The sequence below is a fragment of the Protopterus annectens genome, chromosome 2.part1 (assembly GCF_019279795.1).
Source record: "Protopterus annectens isolate FY-2018-M chromosome 2.part1, PAN1.0, whole genome shotgun sequence".
Taxonomy (NCBI): Eukaryota; Metazoa; Chordata; order Ceratodontiformes; family Protopteridae; genus Protopterus; species Protopterus annectens.
The window spans coordinates 1361431898-1361453980 of NC_056729.1; positions in this window are offsets into that span (position 1 = coordinate 1361431898).

A 22083-nucleotide genomic window follows, 5' to 3' on the forward strand; every position below is an offset into this window, starting at 1 on the left:
TACACCTCACTGACCCTCTTCAAGAGAAATCTTGATGAGTGGATGGGAAATAGAAAATTCACCAAAGAGATAACTCCAGTGGCTCTACTCGACAGAGGCACTGGGAACTAAGGTCGGGTGGCACAATGCCAAGGTAATCTTATGGGCTAGGCTTGTAAAGGCTCCAGGGCCATTAGCCTAGTACACACCTATGAACCTATGAACCTATGAATGATTATACATTGAGGTGTTGAACTTGGAATGTGAAGTAGTAGTGACAAAATGTTTTGATTTTGATTAACTGTAGAACAGATCTTTTAATGTTAACGTGTTGCAGAGATACATTTTTCATGTTAGAGTTTATGTTTGAGACATGAGGGCCAAAGCAGTATTCAGAAATGAACTGTTGTGCTTGCCTTCTCCATTTTCACAATGTTAGGTGGCAAGCAAACAGAATTCACTGCTGAAGGAAAAAGTGAAAACTTTAATGTCGTTATCCTCCTAGAGCATAAACAAACTTAGTGGTGATGCACTTTCTAATGGGCTATTTCTGGCCATTTGTGTTGTGTGTTGTGTGTGATTCTACTTTTTGACCAGATGAAACGTGTGAAAGGGGGGCTGATAGGAAAGTGGTGAAATGGGGGGGGGCAAGCAGAAGGGAGGATGCAAGGGAAAGAACAGAGACATTTCAAGGAATGTAGTGGAAGAGAACCATAGCTATCCACCTCTTCACAGCATAAATGTAGAACTGTGGATAGAATTTGCTGAATTTGGGCTGTCACTACAACAAGGGTATGTGGCAAAAACAGAATAATGTTGTAGACCCAATTGTACCAAATTAAGTGTATCAAGAAGACACATAAGTGAATTGTGGAGCTATGTATGGGTCTTTTTTTTTTTTTTACTTTCCAAGAGACGAGAATGTTGGGGAAGGGGCTTAGGAATGTGAAGGTCAGGTAGGAAGGGTAGGTGAGGAAGCAGGCACAGACATACAACAGACAGGGATGGTGATGGACACAAAAGGTTGGGACACCAGGATTTTGGATAGTTAGGGTACATCAAAGGTGCACCCATGTCAATCCTGAGAACAGTAAGAATCTAGTCCTTACCCTCAGAATTGTCACCACTGTCTCCTGTCTCAATTTTACAAAGAAAGCCTGGTCGATAAATCTGGTACAACCAGGAAAATGAAGTAAAGTCTAAACATATACTAGAATCATGAGACGAAATGTAACAAAGCTGTTTTATTCATTGAATAAAACAGCTTCATTACATTTTGTTTCGTGATTCTGGTATATATTTAGACTTTACTTTACTGTCTCAGTTTCTTGTGTCAGTGCTTGATGAGGCATCTTCTTGGCAGTATGACAAAGCACCTTTTCTATGTGGCTGATTTGGCCACTGAGGCCCCTTTCCATGATAGGCTCCACCAGTGCTGTCAACTCTTGCCAGGTGAGAAAATCACCACCTCCACTATTACTACTCCTAGAGGGTACCAGTGCACTACCAGCTGGGGCTGAGCTAGCTGACACAGATGATGCAGGTAAGGTGGGGGTTGTGGAGGCAGCAGTGACAGATTGGGGCCCTGTGTTGGTGCAGCAACCTCAAGAGGGATGGTGGACCGATAGGTCAGTCTATCTCTCTGTGCAGAATGTCATTTTTTGCAAGCAGATATGTTTGACAACAAAGCATTTTTAAGCCATATAAAATATTAAGAAAAATAATTAAAAAAATGAGAGAGAAGGGGCAAGGTGAGACAAAAAAAGAGAATTATATCCATGGTATGTCACATGATTATATAATTTCACTACATACACATTTATGATTATCCATTCTATATATGTTTGCCATATCCAAGTATCATGGAAAGGTCTCACTTTCTTGTACCATTAATCAATTGCACTGCTAAGATATAAATATGATTATTTATTTAAGTATTGCCATAGTACATATAATCACAATAATTCTAAGGTTTACAGTAAGATCTGATGCATGCATACCCCATGCCTCTCCAAGACAATTTGAACTCTCTTGGTGTGCCTCCTTATTCACTGCAATGTCTTCAGGAGTTGTACAACACAGAAGAAGAGAAGACAAGACATGAAAGCATAATGTAGATCCATCTGAGTTTGCTGCATTTAATATAACTGAATGCTGATGGGTCAGTATACTTATACAACCGAGGGGAGTCATCAGTTTTAAACTCATCCTCCCATCAGGTAAGGAGGTCCTTCCTGTGCTGTTTCAGGTCACTATAGTGGTAAAAACAATTCTCTCCAGTGTATGGGATGCCACTTGTACTGGAGACAGTCTTGGCAAAGCTGTTCCAAGCCTCAGTCTTATACTGAGACCCAGTACAGTCTGCCTGCAGCACCATGAGGAGTGCCACAAAAATTATGGACTGCTCAACACCCCACCTCTGTGTGCAGAAGTCAAGCAACAACTCTATGTCTGAATTGGTGACAAATTTCAATCTCAAGGTTAACAGCTAGTGCAGAAAGACACACAACCATTCCAACTGTATTTGCACAATGGAAAAAAGAAAGCTTTATTGCCAAATATTGAGACAGGGATTTAAAAAAACAGCAACGATAGTGTGAAACATGGTAGTGATAATTGCCATGTGTGATGCTCAACCTATTCACACTTTTTCCATTGCTGAACACTGAAATGCTTAATGCATTGCTTTATAAGCCTTGGTGTTTAAAAGTTTAAACAGGATGACGTGGGACATAATTTGTTCATAGGTTCATAGATAAGTACTAGGCTAACTGCTCTTGTGGGCCATTTTAAGCCTAGCCAATTACCCCATGTAAGAATAAACCCCTACACCTATTAGGTAAGCACCTTTACCATTATACCAACCCCTCACGGTAGTTGCACATTGTAAAAAGCTAGTTTTATGAGGTGGAACTCAAACCTATGGAATAAAAAATGCATAGATTTAAAGCCAGGTTATTATTTCTAAGTGCTTTAGGAGAACTCCCTTTCAGCCATGGTCATTACAAATATAATGCATTCAATATGAATGGAGAAATAATTCAATTAGGACTGTATGTGTGCGACTATCAGAACTCCTGGGAACTGCATTCCCATGTAAGAGGCAGTATGACTGCTTGTAAATTTATTTCATATGGATAGACTTTCATGCTGAGTAATATAATCTGGGGTATGGTACATACATACCTCACAATACATTCTGTTCCAAACACATAGTTGGGCTATGAGAGGAGCCAAGATAATTTTAACTAAACTATTGTGCCCATCATATAGAGGATTTTTCAACAATGGTCATAATTTTCATGCTTAAACAATTACACACACAATCAAATGGGTTTCATAAATAATTCATTAATGAGATATGTTGTCTAGAAAAATGTAGTTATCACAAGTATTTCTGAGATATTTCATGCAATCAACCTACTTATGATAGCCATGTGTATGTAGTGTTGCCTTCCTAATCAAAGTGTTGCTAGAAATAACATTCTGACATCCTTTGTAAGAATAAGTGTTATCTCAGTTTGAGCCTTTGATCATTTGTGCTCTGTCTCTAAAGTCAGTGACCTTACACCTGGTGACACAGAGACAGTTACACAGCAGGTTATCCACTCAGTATTGTCCATAGTGCTGATGTCCATGCATCACCGCTAAGCCTGTCTGAGTTACAGAAGGCTGCCCAAATAAAAGCAGGTAAACTTGATTGCACATTGCTCTGCAGTAAACAAGTACAGAAGACAAGAAACAGAAAAAAAGCATATGACATTGTGATGAAAGTAAGTCATAAATCTTGAGTAACAATTTTCATATTCCCTTAGCACAGTATGGATCTAAACCCCAGAGCAACTCTGTTAGGGATCCAAAGTCACTGGATTTACAGTTTGTGCCACAGAGAGAGGTGTATATCATGTGCACATCACTTACTCACTACAAATACCATGCAGTGGTGCCAGGAGCATTTGCACTAATGAAGACTATTGAAATTAACTCATTCACTCCAATGGAGCACAGGAAGTTTGTACTGTAACTTCCAGTAGGTGGAGCCTGAGCCTTTCGACAGAATCAAATTATGTCCGCACATTTCAAACAAATGTTCATATCTCTGGAACCATAGGGCTTATGAAAGAAGTAATATAAATGGCAGACCCTTCAGGACAAACTGTTTTTATAGTGGTAGTGTTCTTTAAGATCTAGGTCTTAAACCAAATGTTATAAGTCTCAGTAAACATGGTAAGCATTACGTTAGTAATATTTTGTAAACAACTTACAATATCTCAGCAACCACTCAAGTTACAAACATACTGTCAGTAACATTTTATTCATCTAGTTGCAAACTTTCATATGAGACTAAGGAGATTTGTCTGTGTTATTTGTTTGTTGAGATAGTTAGACAAATGTGAAAATTATATCATATAAATGATCATAAAAACAATGGTTAATATCTCTTTACCTACACTAGACAGATCTCAAGTATTAATGCAGTTGAGTTTGCCATTGTGTAAGCATTATGATGAAATCTTTTAAAACCTTGTACATAGTACGCTTTTGGAATTATTGATGCAAATATGAACAAGTAATATTTGAGACCTAGATGCGTCAGTAGGAGTTAACTGCAGATGCGCCTGGAGTCGTGATTCGTATGTAATGGGTTAAATGTTTCACTTTTCCTTCGTCTGTAAGCCCTGTTTGCACTCTGCTAAGCAGTGCACAAATTGCAAAGGCAAAAACCATGTATAACAATTTATATTCCACACCACAAAACACAAGGACAAACATGACTTTATTTCCATTCATCAACAGTTATACTGTTAAAAAGAGACATGCTGCATTTTCACATCTTCTACAAATATTATAAGCAGCATGTGGTCTACACATCATCAACATGTCATATAGTGTCAATGACTCAGAAAGAGGACATACAGACCATGACAACAGGTCATTCTTGGCAGACTATATACAATTAGTTAGGACACAAATTATGCCGTGAACATGTACTTCCTACTATGATGAGGTGTGATTGTTAAGAGTTTATAGAGCATGTCACACACCTATTCACAGTACTCATGTTAAACATTTTGTGTTATAATATTGTGCAACCTATCATATAACACAACATCACTTGCTAATAATATTGTTAATGTGGGCAACAGGTCATTAGACTGTTAGACAATAGCAACACCTTTGCAATCTCAAGTCACTTGAACTGCAGACAAGATATGGAACATTTATCATATACTTCAGCATATGCATTTCATGTGCAACATAGTATTTGTCTGTGTTTTTTGTATCTCCAGTTAAAAATTAAAATATCTTAAAATATCTTCCCTGCATTATCTGTGCTGCTTCTTTAAACTTATATTTATACTGTGTGCTATAGTGATAATTAGGTGAGCTGTAGAATTTTTTCTCTTAATGCTCTTCAGAATGCAGTAGCAAAACACATGTGTGCCACTCAAAAATGTACTAATGATGACATTCCAAATTTAATTTGTCAGTTTGTACTTTGGGGAATGGACTGTCATTCATTGCCACAAACAACTGCCACTTCAAAGTGTACTTTGCCAAAATGCATGCAAATGTTAAACTTAATAAAAGAAAAAAAAATGTCAGCACTTGCAAACATCAGGGAATAATAATGAAACTGCAGGATTGTGAGGTTTCCTTAGTCTGTGTTATAACCTGATAATATGCTCATGAAATATGCATTAACTCTCTCAAACAGCACACTATCAGTGCAATAGAAACACACACTCAGTTATGTTTCTTATCCCTCTTTGCCACCAGCACAGGCTTAGAGTAGTAATCAGAAAATGTACATATGGGGAGCATGGCCAGGATGGTGAGCAGTTAAGAGCACTGATTTTTGCTTTGCTTCATTTTAACATCTCTGACAGGATTTTTAATAGAAACTTAAATAGAACATCTGCTGAAAGATTTATTAAAAAATAACAAGTTTGAAACAATTTTAATGTTTTTCTCTCATGAAAACTAGAAAGAACTAATTGTCTCAGAATGAGCTAATCTAAGCCCAGTGTACAGGACAGTACAACAAAAAAAGACATACAGGCAATATTAAGTAACATCAGTGCGTTATATGTAAAGACAGATACATTAGAAACCAAAATGGACAATTTTAAAGAGGAATATAAAAATAAATTGAAGCGGTGATTGAATCTCTTAAACAACAATCATCACAAATCTCGAGTATAGAAGAGGAAATGTCTGATTTTGATGGAAGATTACTTGAAAATGAAAATAACTGAATTTCTTCTGAAACAAAACAACTTATTCTGGGAAAAAGAGAATACTTAGAGAACAGATCTAGAAGGAATATCATCAGGATTTATGGGATTCCTGTAAAAGAAGAGGGAGACAGTATGATTCAATTCCTTAATACCTGGCTGCCTAAAACTTTTTTACCTGCCTGAAGCTTTTTCCCTTGGCATCGAAAGGGCACATAGATGACTTTTCAACTCTTCCTAAAAAAAAAATGCCTTCACCAAAGTCAGTGAGCATAAGCTTTAAGTCTTAAAAGATGAATGGAGTAATTATCCAGTTAAAATTAAAGAAAATGCTATAAGATTTCACAATGACTATTCAACCTTAATGATGTCAGAGAGAAAAGCATGTGTAATACTTGTTAGAAGCTTAAAGAAAAACAATAATAAAGCACAAATGTGGTTTCCAGTAAAAATAAGGATTCACCTTCCAGAAGGAAAGAAGATTTTTAACACTTTGGAAGATGCAAAGGGCTTTATACAGAAAAATAAAATCCTAGAAAAAACAAAAGAACTGTACTGGAGTCTATCAACTTTTTGAAGAGAAATGCAATAAGAGATGGTTGGTTAATAAAAAACAAAAACAGTAAAAAACTGAAGGGCAAATGAAAATCAATGTATTTCATGGTTATAAATTCTTATTAATTTAAAGAAGTGCTTGAATACTTATGAACAGGTACTGAATATTACTTTTTACAAGGTAAATAATTTCTTTCTTTCTTTCTTTCTTTCTTTCTTTCTTTCTTTCTTTCTTTCTCTACTTCAAATATTTACTGGTTCCCTTTTAAAAATGTAACAGTTTGATTATTTTAGCTATATATGAAATTAAAGCCGCACAATTTAGAGTTTAAAAGGTTAAACTATTCATTTTATTAAAAGTTAATCTTTATCATGATGAAATGTATGTTAGGTGGCACACATTCTGATATCTTGGCATATTTGAGTAGTGTACTGTTAAATATAATACAAGAGGCAACAAATGTCACTAAAGAGGCATGTTAAGTTACATTCTGGGTTCTTAAAATGGTCCAGTAACATGCTACTGATAATATACTTGAGATTCAATGGCACCCAGGAAAGACATTCTATGTTATAAACAAAGTATAAAACCAAAAAAACAAATAAAACCAACGCTGTGGTAATCTCCAAGAAACAGTTTATGTTAGTGCTTTCATTGAAAACAGTAATTCAACTTCTTCAGACAACAAGTACAAATGATTCATTCCTTATATAATGACTAAAAAGTGACATCACATATTAATTATTCAATTAACCATTAAAAAGATAACTCCATTTCTATAAAAATAAATAATAAAATCAAGCTTCTGTAATATAATGTAAATTAAATATAAATATAAATTGCTACCTCCTAAATCAAATAACATGTATCATGGAATGCATTAATAGTTCAGAATACAAACTATCTATCTCTCAAGTGCTTTTAATTTCAAAATACATTTTAAAGAACACTGCTTATTAAGTCCGGGGAAAACACAGGCATTAAGTTTGAGTTGCCAGTATAACTCTCTTTCTTCCAAGTACAACTGCCATTGGCCACTCCTTTTGTCTTTCATCACTTGCTCGATGACCATATATACAAAAGTGTGTCCCTCATTTTCCATGGCATGTCTAGCTAAAGCATTAGTAACATTTATTTTACTCATACTGTACTGGTGCTGATAAATTCTTTCTTTGAAGTGTCTTTTGGTCTTTCCAATGTAGAACCCAGTACAAAATTGGCACAAAGCAATGTAAACAACCACCGAGCTCTCACAGTTGAATCTACTCTTTTAATAATAAACTCTATTTGCAATAGAAAATCTGTTAGAAACCTTAATAAGATGACAAAATTTACAACATCCACATTTATACATGCCAGACCTACCAGTGTGTATCTCACTCCTGTTTTCTAATAAATTTTTGATGTTGCGGCCACGTCTAAATAGCATGCCTGGTTTGGTACCAATCTTTTGTCTAAATGAAGAATCCTCCATAAGTAGTACCCAATTTTTAGCCAGAATATTTTTTTAAAATTCCAGCATCCAAAGAATAGGGGGTACTAAATTTTAATACATGATTAGTATTTTTATCAGAGAGTGAGGTATGTGCCTCATTGGAAACATCTACATTGTTGGTATCAATATCTATCTGTTCTCCCTTTAAAAGGGTTTTAAACCAACCTTTCACTCTTTTAGTTACTACTTCATCAATAATAGCTGTTAATAATTCAATGAGAAAGGACCTAGCCAGAAACATGTCTTTCAAATGTTCACACTCAAGTAAGAAATCATTTTCAAGAGTGACCATTCTGGCCGCTCTCACCAGCTGATACTTAACCACCACCTTCTTTTGATGGAAGGGGTGGCTACTCTCGTAGTGCAGAAAGCTACTAGACTACATGGCCTTTCTCAAAATTTTGGCCACATATCTCAAGTTGATGGTGTCCTTAAAGAGGGAAATATCCAAATATAAAATATACTCGGTCCTAAATTCAAAGGTGAAATCTAAAATTCAGTTAACTCAGAGATTTCCTCTAAAAACTTCAAAACCTGATGACTGTCACCCTTAAAAATAATAAAAATGTTATCCAAAAACCTAGTATATCAGATACCATGTTCCTTGTAAATATCACATTTAAATAAATGTTCTTCTTCCTAAAAGGTAATTACGCAGTTGGCAAAACTCCCCCCACAGGGGGAGCCCATTGCTACCCCGGATTTCTGAAGTTAATAACTATCTTTGAAAAAGATGAAATTATTTGCAAAAATGATAGCAAGCAAATATTCGATTAAGTCAATTTCATCTTCAGGGGCACCCTCTCTGAGTAGGAATTACCTTACCCATTCAATGCCTAAAGCCTCTGGAATTACAGTGTACAAATCCTTAATGTCAGTTCTTAGAAAATTGTATCCAGCATCAAAGATCAAGGAATTCAAACAATTTAAAAAGTACCATGAGTCACAGCATATCTGGAGTACAACGTTTAGGTATTTCTTCAATAAGCTGTCAACATACTTGGCACAGCCATAAGTCATGCATTTTCTCCCACTCACAATAGGACAAAGAGGTAGATTTAATTCATTTTTTTTTTTGTGAATTTTCAGGAATCCAAACATAGTCAGGGTTACAGGTCTAATATATTCATGTAATTAAAAACATCAATGTCAACCCTAGAATCAATAAATAAATCATTAATATATGATCTAATATGCTGACAAGCCCTATTGTATTTGCGGCACTGTCAAAGGAAAAAACTTCAAAGACCAATACACGTAAGGTTCAGTTAAGGCACTTTTAATTGACTTGCCGCAAGGAGACAAAAACATGCAAATACAAGGATTTGTCTAACTACTAACAGGAAGTATGTTCATTCTTATACTATTTTACAAGACATGGCCTTCTAAGCTGACGTAATCAAACACAACTTTCAGTATTGTTCTACAGCAGATGTTACTCAGATTTTCTGCTGACATGACTAGATTTGTGAGAAACTTTTGAGAAAAACAACCTGGCCTTGGTGAACATTAATCCGTTTACAAGCGTCTATTGTACAGTGTTACATTTCAAGGTACTTTTCTAATTCAGATACAAGCAAATAATGATTGCAGTTCATATTTTCAAGCAGGCTTTGTACTAATTATCTGTAACTTCCACATCTGTGTATTTTCTCATGGCACAGCGGAACTTCTTGTCTAAGTTTCATACAAGTAGTATTGTTCTATTCATTATTTTCCTAAAGCAAGCAGAAATCACCTGCTTCTCAGTAAATTTCCAAGGCACAAGCAAGATTTTAGCTAATAATACAAGGTCAGAAAGCAACTGCGGTTTGTACAGATTTATGCAGTATGAAATAGAATAAATGTGTTAACCCTTTTCAAGCTCTAAATGCACTAAGCATATTGCTAATACACACATTAATACATATTTTTCTAACATTTCCCCCTATTAATACTTTTATTCTACTTTCAAAATAAGCATAAACAGTTTGTTTTCTTCTCCTAACCTCTTCCACTCAGGATTTGCAGTTAAGAGAGTCATTCAGTTTAAACTTATGAAAGCATTTTCAATCTTTTAACAGTTCTTCAAACTCAGCACTTTGATATAAGGTTTCAGAAACTGACATGTCTATAAGGTCTTTAATCAGTCTTTTCATGCAGGGGATACCACAACAAACACATACTCCCAGTAGGAGCATACCTACACAAATGGCAATCAGGATGTTCATTAGGATGGTACCCCACCCCCCAAACCATTTCTGGAAAAAGTCCATCAGTGGATTTGGGCCTGGTTTGGTCATGGCCGACACTTGCTGGATTACCTCAAGATGATTGTCTATCTCGTGTTTATGGTCAGGAATATATGAACAGCATTCTTTTTGGATTAAACCGCACGTACCACCTCTCACCGCTAGGGTGAAGTTGAGAGCCATGCGGTTTTGGAGCACTACAGTTCTCATAGCATTCAGTTCATCAGTCACCAATTCGACAGCAGAAAAAGTTGCGTTGCTCATTACTTCGAGATGTTTTGACAGTTTTCTCAGCTCCCAGATCGATTTCACTGCTCCATATGCTGGTGATATGCCTGCCCACGATATAACGCTATCACTCAAGTCCATGTGTGTCAGTCCTTTGCCTTGAAAGTGATGGTCTTTCCAACGCACATCAATTTTTCCCACTGCATTTACAAGTTTCTTGATGACTTTTTGGACATTTCAAAATTTTCCATGAGGCAAAACTGCAGTGTGTCGTATGGCCGGAACCAGGTAACCCAAAAAACAACTGCCAGACCAATTCTCAGGTAACCATTTGTATGCCTTTCTGCCACACACAAAATAACAGTCCTCTACTTTAGTAGTAACCTTGCTATGTATATACACTTGCCCTGCATGAAACATTTTTATATCAATTGTAGACAGCTGTTTATAAAGACCACAGAATTATGTTTTACTTCATCAAGTGTTTTGTGCATCAATCCAAGAAATTAATCATAGTTTGTATTACAATAAAGATCTACTTTGTTACCTTTAGTGTAACATTTATAAGGAACAGTCACATTGCAATTGCTCCAACCCACCTGAACAGTATCACTTTTATAAAAACACACAGTTCCCTTTTGTGGAACAGACAAGTGCAATGCTATTTTATCTCATGCTGTAATGGTTGAGGTATCATAAATCAAGTTCTCCCAAGTCTCATTGACCCCTAGGGTTACTGTAGTCATTAATAACCCCCCCCCCCATATGCTGTCGGCAAAGCTGTGCAAATCCAGCAATTCGAAACATTGAAAGTCTCAGCATACACATATTTAATTGCCTGGTAAGTGTTAAAGTTTGGATGCCAGTTTATGAGTAACGCTTCACATTTATTCAGTTCAGTCTGTGTGGCTGGGAAAAGAAAAGGCCACAACAAAAAGATTATTGTCACTAATGCAGTTAACAGGATGATTATGCAATACTTCTGAGGAAAGGGTTGTTCTGCATTCTTGTTTCTTCTGGACTCTATCATTTTTGCTCTTGGCATGTAACAAGATTTTTGTCCAGTTTAAAGTTTTTAACTAATTTACAGTGCGTCAGGTGGATCCAGGAGGCAAGCTCTGTGATTTTGACTGCAGTGGGTGTTGGCAAAAGCACTTTATATGGATCTTCCCACTTCGGAGATGCCCAATTCTTCTTCTTAACTATCTTCAGTCAGATCCACGCTCCAGGGGGCACTGCCACTTCTGACGGTCTGGTTCATTCTTTATCTGAAACAGAATTTAACTGCAGCAAATGTTTAGAATTTAAGAGGTTTCGCATATACTCAGCTAATGTACTGTCAGCTTCCTGGTCTGCGGGCATGAGAGATTTCCACTGAGGTATATAGTAAGCCCTTCCAAAGAGTTTTTCAAAAGGAGTCAATCCTTTTGCATTCTGAACAGTTCTCATGCTCAACAGTGCCAGGGGCAGACAGTACACCCAGTTTCTCTGTGTTTCTGTTATTAATTTTCTTAGCTTACTCTTTAAAATCCCATTATGCCTCTCTACTAGCCCTGCTGATTGTGGGTGATATGCACAATGATTTTTTAGAGAAATACCAAAATGTCTACTTAACTGCTATGCGGTCTGATTTACGAAGTGTGTGCTGTTGTCACTGTAGATCCTTTCTGGAATGCTGAATCTAGGGATGATTTCTTTAACAAGAACTTTGGCCACAGTCGTAGCATTTGGATTTTTAGTCGGAAAGGCTTCCACCCATCTGGAAAACATATCTACAATGACAAGACAATACTTCTTATTTTCACATTTATTCAACTCTATGAAATCCATACAGATAGTATGAAACGGATACGGTGTTGTAGGGAAACTCCCTTGCTTGGGCTTTAATGCCCCTTGTGCATGATATTTATTACAGATGTGGCATAACAAACAAAATTTTTTAGAGTAGTTTGTAAATCTGTACATCGTGAACACTTGGTTTACCAGCTGTACCACCCCCCCTGTTGAGACATGGCACTGCCCATGGCTCAACAAAGCTGCATATCTAAACAAATTAGACGGCAATATCGGTTTTCCTTCTTTAGAGATGTACAGCCCCTTTTCGAGAATTGCTCCTCGTTTTACCCATCTTTGTTTTTCAACTTGCGTAGTAAGTGTCTGCATTGTCTTTAACATTTCTAAGTCTAAAATCTCAGAGGGTTGTAGTTCCTCATTCAAAAGAAATACTTCTGAAGCTGCCTGCTTTGCAGCTGTATCAGTTCTCGCATTACCTTTTGAAATCCTGTCCTGTTGCTTGGTATGAGCTGTGCATTTACAAATAGCTACTTTCTGAGGTAACTGAATAGACTCTAAAAGATCTAAAATAAACTGTGCATGATTGATTGGTTTGCCAGTAGATGTTATAATTCCTCGATTTTTCCACTGTTGCGCAAAAACATGTACAGTAGAAAAAGCGTACTGGCTGTCAGTAAAAATGTTCACACATTTACCTTTTGCTAAGGTACATGCCCGTGTCAAGGCAATCAATTCTGCTGCCTGTGCAGATAAACTATGTGGTAAAGATTCTGCTTCTATAATATCTGTGTCAGAAACTACTGCATATCCTACTAGGCTCTGTCCTGCAGGACCCCTTTTGCATGAGCCATCCACGTAGTATGTCACCTCGGCATCATCCAAGGGAACATCCGTAAGATCTTTTCTAGGCGGTGTCTTTTGCTCAATCACCTGCAGGCAGCTGTGTGATGTGCCATCTGCAGGGGTTGGGAGCAAGGTAGAAGGGTTCAAAGTCGTACATCGTTCAATTGTCATATGAGGTTGGCTCAACAATATAGTCATACAGGAAAGATGCCTAGCAGGGGAAAGATATGCTACCTTCTCTTGTAGTAAAATAATCGCGACTGCATGAGGCACTCTCAATGTGAGAGGGTGGAACAACACTATTGAGGCCGAAGCCTGTACTGCCATTGCAGCTGCAACTACTGCTTGTACCCAGTGAGGTAAAGACCGTGCCACTGGGTCCAGTTGTGATGAATAATAAGCAATAGGGCGTTGCTTGTCCCCATGCTGCTGTGTTAACACTGATGTCATATAACCTTGCTTACAATCTACAGTTTGGAAAAAACGTTTATGATAGTTTGGTAATCCCAAAACTAATGAGGACGCTATTAACTGTTACAGTTTGCAGAAGGCAGATTCTGCTTCTGGTGTCCATTGTAATAAATCCTGTGCTGCCATAGGCTTTTTATAAATCAGGTTAGTCAACGGTGCAGATTCCAAGGCATAGTTTGGAATCCAACTCCAACAAAAATTAGTCGTACCCAGGAAGAACATCATTTCCTTCTTGGTAGTGGGTTTTGGTGCTTGCAAAATCGCTATTTTTCTGTCCTCATCTAATGTCCTACCTTCCTTGGATATTACATATCCTAGGTATTTAACTTGTTTTTTCCAAAGCTGCAGTTTATTTTTGTTTACTTTATGTCCTTCAGTGGCTAAAAATTGTAATAGCGCTATGGTGTCTTCTTTACAATCTTGCTGTGTGGGGGATGCCAGCAGGATATCGTCAACATAATGTAAAATCTGACTATCTCTTGGTGGGGTAAATCCCGCCAAGTTGCTTGCCATTTCCTGTGAGAATATTGTTGGACTTTTACAATACCCCATGTGGTAGTCGCGTATATGTATACCTTTTTCCCTGAAATGTGAATGCAAACCAATGCTGGCTGTCAGGGTGTATCGGTATCGAAAAGAACGCATTGCTGATATCTACCACAGAAAAATATTTCTGTTGAGGTTTTAAATCATTCAACAGGGTGTGTGGGTCTGGCACCGTAGGTGCCCTTGGTATTACTGCGTCATTTACAGCTTGTAAATCTTGGACCATACGCCACTCTCCATTCGCTTTCTTAACAGGAAATAAGGGTGTGTTATATGGTGAATCCGGAGATTCCACCAGCACCCCTTCCTTAAGTAAAGCTGCTATAATAGGTTTGATTCCTACCTCTGCATCTTTTCTTAAGGGATACTGTCTCTTTTGTGGTCTAAATGCTGACTTTGGCGTAATAGCAACTGGTCCTGCTGTACGAATAAGTCCTACATCTGATTTTCCTGTTGACCAGAGATTTTCTGGTATATTCTGTAAGGCATTCTCTTCCTCCTTAAATAGGAGTGCTAATCAGCTGTCCTTGCTAGACTGCAAGTGTACAGCTGGGTGGGTCTGAGTTATCCAATTCAGCTTCTGCATTTGTATTCCCTGTTCTGACAGTTCTAACTCTGTCTGTTTTTCCCATCTCGTGACTTTTTCTCCTAAGTCTACCCATTTTACATTTTTGTCCTTAGTTAAGCTAACATGTGGTAAACAATTAGATTTGTAAAGTGCAAAGAACTCCTGGGGCAATGAACAGCTAACTACACTGTTCCCTTCTGTGTCCCAGTACAGATTACGTAATATCAATCTGTTTGCACGATTTTCAAACAATTCTTGCTCATATTCCTTATCAGGTCCTGGTGTATTACAATAATACAGAGTACAGTGCAACAAATGCTGTTTATCAGTGTCAAGGAAGGGGAACTTGCTGATGGCTACGTTCATCACCTCTTCGGTCACTGCCCCTGGACCAGTCGTAACCAAGTCCTGGCTGTACCAATAAAACATTTCACCCTCCGATTGCACTGCAAAGGTTTCAATTTGTCGCTGTGCTTCCATACCCTGCATAGTCTGAACTACTGCTCTACCAAATAGCTGCATAAGGTCTCTGCCCAAGAGGTTTACTGGGCATTTTGCAGATACAACAATTTTGCTTTTTTGGGTCAATCCTGAAACAGGATCAGTTATCACAATATTATGGGAGAGGGGCTCCCGATACAGCTGTCCATTAGCTGCTTTCACTAATATGTAATCAGGTGACTCTTAATTCTCTGGCTGTTTGGAGGGATGTACCAGGGTCAGTGATGCCCCTGACTCACACAAGAATATGACTTCCCTCCCTGCTACCAGTAGTGTAACTTCTGGTTTTGTGTCTGCTAAATAGAGCTCTAAGCTCAATAAAGCCTAATCCAATATTTCATTTTCTTCACTATCCATGACTTCTTGCACTTCCTCTATTTCTTCTTTCACATTCTCTACTCCCTCTATCACATATTCATTTGTCCCTTCTCTGCTATCCCCTTCTAGTGATTCCTGACTATCATATAGTCAGTCCTCACCTTCCTTATCTTCCGTGGTTGCTTTCTTGTTTTTCTTGCAATCCCTTGCCAAGTGTCCCTTCTTACCGCATTTAAAACATTCACCCCTTTTCTTTCACCCTTCAAAGTCCTCTGATCGCTGATCTGATTGTTTGGTTCCCTGGGCATTTCTCTTGCCCTTCTTCCCGGACTGTACTACATATACTTCTGCTCCATCTTCTACAGAAAATACTTGGGCTTTCTTTTTCTTTTTGCTATTAAAATGGCTTTCAGCATGCCTAGCATATTCAAGCAATGACTGTAACCTGCTTGTACGATGATCTACCATGTGTTTTGTAATAAAGCTGCTTATAGGTGCAATACTGCCTTTCAAAAATGCATTCTTTAACTGCTGCTCATATGGGGAATCATGTGTCTGATCTTCAGGAGCCTGCATTCCACAATGGTTATTAAAACATTCTAATAGTCTGGCATAATATCGGTCAATAGCTTCACCTTCCTGTTGGATGCATTGATTAATGCAAGTCCAGTCTGCCCTAGGCTTCCATTTCTCAGAGATGTGGTCTGTAAGACCTTTCACTCTGTTGTCTAATTCTGCGCTGTTATGTGGGAGGGGCCTGAGCGCAGCATCATGGGGATTCCAGTCGCTACTAATCATGTGCCAATCTGGTCCCACAATTTGTCTGATTACTTTTTCTACCTCTTCTCTGTTTAAATTATAACTCAGCATCATTCCTTGCAAATCTTCTAAGAACTTTCTAAAATTAACTTTTGGATGGGGGAATTCCCTCAGTGGCTTTCCGGATGTCTTCCAAAGTCCAGGGTCTATACACTAGAATAGTTGGGTCCTGACCTTCTTGCCCTGCCTGAGGATTAGGCACTTCTATAAGTGGGCATATTTCTTCTTCACTCATAAATTGTGAATTTCTACCCATTTGATATAACTCAATGTCCCCTTTTGAGTTTCCTGCCCGTGTTTGAGGCCTGGTTTCAACGGGATCTCTAATAAACGGTTTCGCTTTTGTAGTGTCTCTACTTACAGTGACAGCAGGATATCGCAGGGGTGGACTAACTTGTTCACTTGCTTCATATTCTGGTAAGGGAGGCGGAGGGGCTGACGCTATTACTAAGTTATTGTCCTCCTTATCTAAAAACATTGCTTTTGAATTATTACTCTTTTGTTCCCTTCGGTTTACTTCCTCAATCCACCTGTGTGCCTGAGGAATTCCTAATTGACGTTGCTTTTTTACCCGACCTCTAGAATCGGTTTTAAGCTGTTTGACAAGTTTGACAAGTGAGGATTTTTCTAATTTACCATCAAATTCATACTTATTAACCCATTTTGAGTAGTATTTAATATTATCAGCACGCTGTGACTGCATGTATTTCGTGTCTTCGGTTAACAGCGGATTTTGGGACCTTTTTGTACAATTATTACCCATTTTGTTCTACCCTTTCAATCATTACGTAACTCCTTATTTTTAACGTGGTACCACAGATGTTTTTATAGTCTCTTCAGATTGACTGCCTACCTGCTCTGTTTCCCTGATCTATGACAAGACAGTAATCTTTCTGTCCCTAACTTATAAATAAAGTCTTAACAGAACAAATACAAATCTAGTCCCTGATCTAAAACAGAAAAAGAAGGTAGATTCACCTTACCTGAGCCTTCGTGATTGATCACCTGGTTCGAGTAAACCCGTCCTTCAGTCGCAGATCAGAAAGTGGCTGGCCTCTTTTGTACGACAATTCAGTTGGAGGGCTTTTCAAATAAGAAGAACCGATGTGGTTTCTTCCCCGTACGGTTTCAAGCCACCTGGCCTGTCTGATCCGAGGCAATGTGAGGATTTCCGGTCCGAAGGACCAATCTGTCAAAGGAAAAAAACTTCAAAGACCAATAAACGTAAGGTTCAGTTAAGGCACTTTTAATTGACTTGCCGCAAGGAGACAAAAACATGCAAATACAAGGATTTGTCTAACTACTAACAGGAAGTATGTTCATTCTTATACTATTTTACAAGACATGGCCTTCTAAGCTGACGTAATCAAACACAACTTTCAGTATTGTTCTACAGCAGATGTTACTCAGATTTTCTGCTGACATGACTAGATTTGTGAGAAACTTTTGAGAAAAACAACCTGGTCTTGGTGACCATTAATCCATTTACAAGCGTCTATTGTACAGTGTTACATTTCAAGGTACTTTTCTAATTCAGATACAAGCAAATGCTGATTGCAGTTTATATTTTCAAGCAGGCTTTGTACTAATTATCGGTAACTTCTACAGCTGTGTATTTTCTCATGGCACAGCGGAACTTCTTGTCTAAGTTTTATACAAGTAGTATTGTTCTATTCATTATTTTCCAAATGCAAGCAGAAATCACCTGCTTCTCAGCAAATTTCCAAGGCACAACCAAGATTTTAGCTAACAATACAAGGTCAGAAAGCAACTGCGGTTTGTACAGATTTATGCAGTATGAAATAGAATAAATGTGTTAACCCTTTTCAAGCTCTAAATGCACTAATCATATTGCTAATACACACATTAATATATATTTTTCTAACAGGCACCCATGCCCAGACCCAGCAATCAAAGATCCTCAATCCTCACCACTAACACCAGTGAGGGGTGTCACATATAGGAGGAAATGATAACAAATACACACAGTAAAGTGCAATTTCCCTTAAGAGCATACAGAGATCACAGTCAGTCCAGGGCTGGTCACTCCCTTGCTCTCCAGGTCCCCAATAAGCATCCTCACTGACACAGCTATAGGGACCAGATCTCAACCAGCTGGGCAAGCTAAAACTCCAGCACTCTCTCTGTCCAACCAGTGCTTTATGTCCCTGCCCAAGTAGCTGACACACACACACACTTTGAGATAAGTGTTTATACAACCACACAGACACTTCTGGGGAAGGCTGGCACAGGTTCTCTAGCTGTGCCCCTTTTACACTGACTATATGGTAAAAATCCCTGCCACCACCCAGCTAATATTTATCAGCTACTCAAAGGCCCTTAAAAGGTCATCCAATTATTACTGTGCAATATTATTATCAAATTGGTAGTATAACTAAACAGTCAAGGCTTATTAGAGTGACTTGGTACAGTAATCACTATAAATATGCAATGTACTCTAGAGCTTAAATTATCTCTACACAAAACAGCAACAGTTGAAAGGTTTTAAAATATTTAATAATAAATAATAAAACACAAGACAATACTTCTTACTACACAGTGCAAGTCAAGAGTTCAGAGATCACAGAGAAATACTTAAAATAAATCAGTAGTACATTTCTGACATCACAGAAAAACACAGTCTAATCTTTCTAGTTTCTTGCTATTTCTAAGAGAAAACACAAGTCTAAGATAAACTTACATATAGAAACAAGCAGAGTGCTGATGAGTTGGATGGTCAAGACAAAAATGCTTAATAATCTCTGATTCTCTCTGTTTTTAAAATCACATTCCTGGTTCCTATTACATCATTCTTCACACTTCCCTGGGTTCCCAGGCTAACAGAAACTGCATTTACATTCTTAACATCTCTTTGTGTTATCTTGCAGCTGGTCAGGAAGCAGAGCAATAAAAATACATTTGCATCTTTAAATCTCGCAATGTAACTCTTGGTTAAAACATTAGAAAGAATGTCTTCACCTAGACGGTCTGGAGCCAACTTTAAAGATCAAATACAGTCATAAAATGCTTGACTTAGCTTTCTTACAGCAGTTTTCCCATTTAAGACAACACACCTGTGGTTCACATTTATATTTACAAATGATAGAATTATCTATAAAATTCTATATGGCTAGGCTGGCAGCCTTCACATCCCCCCCCCTCCCGAGACATCAAGCTAGTTTTTCAAGTGACCCTTGAGAAATGCTGCTTGAGAGAGTAAGGTCTATCTGAATATACCTTACCCCATTCCCTGTCTTGAGAGCCCATCTGCATTGGCATTGCTAATCCCACTGCGGTGCTGCACTGACATATCATGTGCTTTTAACCTTAGGCTCCATCTTAGTAGCTGGCTCTGTTTAACCATGTTAGGGGGTTGTGATCTGTCATAACAGTGCATTTCCTTCCATACAGATATGGCTAGACATTCCTTTTCTACAGCTGCATAGCATTCCTCCCTGGATTGGAGCCTACGACTAAGATAAACCACTGGGTGCTCTTCTCCCTCTGAAGAAATCTGGCTAAGTACAGCCCCCACCCCATGGTTCAAAGCATCCATCTGCACAACAAATTCTTTGCTGTAATCTGGAGTGGCTAACACAAGGGGTCCTCCCAAAGCTTCTTTAAGTTTCTGAAATGCCTGCTCACATGTTGGGGTCCACACTACCTTATCTGGCCTGTTCCTTCCTTGTCAGGTCTGTGAGGGGAGCAGCTATGGTACTATAACTGGGGACGAACTTCCTGTAGTAACCTGCTGTCCCTAAAAATGCCCTCATCTGCTTTTTAGTAACAGGTGCAGGCCATGCCTGAATGGCTTCCACTTTGGCAGGTTCTGGCCTTATCTTACCACTCCCCAGTCTGTGTCCTAGGTAGGAGACCTTTGCCATATCCACCTGACATTTGCTTCGCTTAATGGTCAGCCCTGCCCTCTGTAGTATGCCCAGCACCTCCCTGACATGCTGAAGATGTTCTGGCCAGGAATGGCTGTAGATGGCAATATCATCTAGGTAAGCAAGGGCAAACCCTCCTGCTCCTGCTAGGATATGATCTACCAGCCTCTGGAAAGTTAATGGGGCATTCTTCATCCCAAAGGGCATCTTTGTGAACTCATGCAAGCCAAAATGAGTCACAAAGGCTGACTTCTCTCTAGCACTGGGAGTCAAGGGCACCTGCCAGTAACCCTTGGTAATATCAATGGCTGTAAGATACTTAGCCCCACCCAGCTGCTCTAGGGCCACATCTGTGCTAGGCATGGGTTAAGCATCTGACTCTGTCTGACTATTTAATTTCCTGTAGTCCAAAGAGAACCTGGTGCTGCCATCCTTCTTTGGCACCAGCACCACTGGGGAGGCCCAGGGACTGTTGGACTCTTAAATCACCCCTAGTTCCAACATCTCCTGTATCTCCTCCCTCAGAGTCTGTTTGACTCTCACAGGCACTCTATAAGGGGCGTGCCTAATAGGCTTTTGGAGTCTTGTATCCACCTTGTGCTGGCCCAGGTGGGTGCACCCTGGTTTCCCAGTGAACATGTCCCCAAATTCCTGCAACACTGCTCAGATTTCTCAAACCTGGGTAGGAGATAGCTACTGGGACATTGCTACCCCTTCCACTGAGGTGTCAGCCCGAGCCTCACTGAGGAGATCAGTCCCCAGATTTCCCTCAGACTCCTCCTGCAATCCACTGCAAATGCTCAGCACAAGGGCCTCCCTATCATGGTAAGGTTTAAATCATGTTAACATGGTACAATTTGTGCCCCTGCCTTATGCCTAGCAGTTCCACCATGTAGTTAACATCACTTACCTTTCTTACCACCTTATAGGGTCCCTCCCAAGCTTCTTGCAGCTTGTTGTGTTTGACAGGAATGAGAACCATTACCTGCTGCCCCACAGCATACTCTCTAGCTAGAGCAATCCTGAAGTTTAGAACATATGCCATAACAGATTCCTTGTGAGACTCACATTCACCTTCCCACTCATCTCAAATTAAATCTAGAGGTCCCCTCACCCTATGCCCATACAGCAACTCAAAGGGTGAAAAACCTGTGGATTCCTGGGGAACCTCTCTGTAAATAAACAACAGATGGGGCAAATATTTGTCCCATTCCCTCTTAAACTGATCAGCAAATGCCCCTAGCATGGACTTAATTGTAGAGTTTAACCTCTCAACAAGACCATTAGTCTGGGGATGGTAGGGGGTGGTCTTAATGTGCTTTATCCCATAGGACTTCCACAGACAAGCCAGCAGGTCTGACATGAAATTGTCACCTCTTTCAGTCAGTATTTCTTTTTGGGAAACCTACCCTGCTTAAAATCTCTAACAAAGCATTTGCCACCTTCTCTGCCTCAATGGAGGACAAAGCCACCGCCTCAGGGTATCATGTAGCATAATCCACTACCACTAGGATATACTTTTTTTCTGTGGAACTTGGGGTACTCAGAGGACTCACAATATCCATAGCTACCCTCTGAAATGGCTCCTCAATCACAGGCAAATGCATC